The 1,957-nt window shown below is 54.6% G+C and overlaps 1 long non-coding RNA gene across 1 annotated transcript in view; it reads right to left on the bottom strand.

The window, feature by feature from the left end:
* LOC107182732 overlaps nucleotides 1–1,957 on the bottom strand; it is a 209,918-nt gene that overhangs the window by 203,114 nt on the left and 4,847 nt on the right. The window contains exon 2 of the long non-coding RNA XR_001513463.1: nucleotides 508–595. This is a non-coding gene — a long non-coding RNA (uncharacterized LOC107182732). The remainder of the gene's footprint in view (nucleotides 1–507; nucleotides 596–1,957) is intronic.

Raw genomic sequence — 1,957 nt, 5'->3', positions numbered from 1 at the left:
GAATCCTCACACACACACAAAAATCACCATTAACCAGACTTGAGTCTTGTCCCCACTTTACAGAGGAGAAAACTAAGATACACAAAGAGCAAGTGCCTTTTCAAAAGGGAAGGAAGGGAGGGAGGGAGGGAGGAAGGAGGGAGGAAGGGGCGCCCACTTGGCCCAAAATGCCAGAAGCCATAACAAGCAGCAGCTCCTCCTGACCAAGCACCTCAGACCCCCGGAGGAAGTTTAGGAAAACAACGTCTGAGACCATCTCCCCAATGATCAGGGTGCTTAACGACGGGGCGCACGGTGAGGAACGCGTCCTGTGTGCGAACATGGAAGCCTGCACTTACACAGGCCTAACGGTCCCGCCCGCTGCGCCCCGTGGGGCCCGGTGCGGCCTCCTGCATAGCATGTTCTGCACTGAACACAGCAGGCAACTGTCACACAGCGGGAGTGTCTGCGTGTCTAATCGTGGAAAGAGCACGTGTGAGCAGCATAGGTTTCACGCGGGGCACTTACCGTGAGGGCAGCTCTAGGGGCTGGAAGTCCGGCTTGACTGGCTTGGGGTGAGCCCGTGATGGGAGACGGGGTTCAGGAACCAGGGCACCTAGGGAGAGAGCCGGCTTCAGAGAGGAGCCAAGACAGCCCTGCGGACTCCTCCCCCTTCCACCCTCATCTCACCTCTAACCGACAGCCCTGGCATCTTCCCTCTTGACGCCATCACTAAGCGTGGTCCTCTAACACCCCACTCTATGGATCGTGTCTATGGCCTCCTTTTCGTCCTGATTGCCCTCGCTCACGTCTAAATTATTACCAGTCTTCGTATCTATAAATTAAGATAATATATAGGGATCCCCCCCCCACAAAAAAAATGTATATGCACACTTTGAATAATGCGAAAGTGTCTATGGCCTCCTTTTCGTCCTGATTGCCCTCGCTCACGACTAAAGTATTACCAGTCTTCCTATCTATAAATTAAGATAAAATATAGGGTTCCCCCCCACAAAAAAAAATGTATACGCACACTTTGAATAATGCGAAAGGCGGTGTTTATGAAAATACGGTTCACTTTCAAAACTGAACTCTCGGCTGGGGATACATTTTGGGGGACGCCCTGCATGTTTGCTTCAACGTTCCAACCACAGCCACGCTGAGCTCGGATTAGCACAGGGGTTCTCAACCTTGGCTTCACATTAGAATCACCTGGGAATCTTTTTAAAATCCTGATTTCTGCAGGACAATCCATCTTCCTCCATCGGTCCCCTCTCCCCGTACCCCCAAGCACAACGTGAGGGTGCACACACCGTCCCGGGAGAAGGGGAATCCCTGAGGCCTCCGCTCACAATTGATCTCCCCCAGAAGGCTGGTCTCTGCTGCCCGCCCTCCTTAGCTGTTGCAGGCAGAGGCCTGGGGGCCCTGCGGAGCCCAGGGAATGGGGGCAGCTGTGGCCAGCTCCCTCCAGACTCAACCACAGGTCCCACGGCCACCAGACGTCCCTTCTAATCTGCTCGGTCAACAGAAACGGCCAGGACCCAGGGGCTGTGGCTCCTAGCGATGACCTCCCAGCCCAACTTTCTTAGGCTCCCACCTCCCGTTTCACCGGGAAACAACTCCTGTCCTCACAGCAGGTGGCCACGCTCCAGTTGTAACCCGTCCACTCTCTGGCCTCCCCCAGATCTGACCCTTATTTCAAGAACTCACTCATTTCCCACCTGCTCCATGGGCCTCCGCTGACCACCCGGCGTCTCGCCTCCCAACTGAGCCCATCACCTCTTCCCTGGGCATGTGGGATACCTCTTCACATTATTCACTCATCCCCACCACCTGGGTAAGCCAGTGGTTCTCACCCTTGGCTGCACATTAGCCTCACCTGGGAATCTTTTTAAAATCCTGATTTCTACAAGGTTTGGGTCCAGGTGAGCCGCTGGCAAGCTGGAGATGGAAGTTCATCCGAGAACCGTTTTCCACC

The sequence above is a fragment of the Myotis davidii genome, unplaced genomic scaffold, assembly GCF_000327345.1.
Source record: "Myotis davidii unplaced genomic scaffold, ASM32734v1 scaffold174, whole genome shotgun sequence".
Taxonomy (NCBI): Eukaryota; Metazoa; Chordata; class Mammalia; order Chiroptera; family Vespertilionidae; genus Myotis; species Myotis davidii.
The sequence above is the reverse complement of the archived record's forward strand: the minus strand, read 5'-3'. Positions and strand labels throughout refer to the sequence as shown.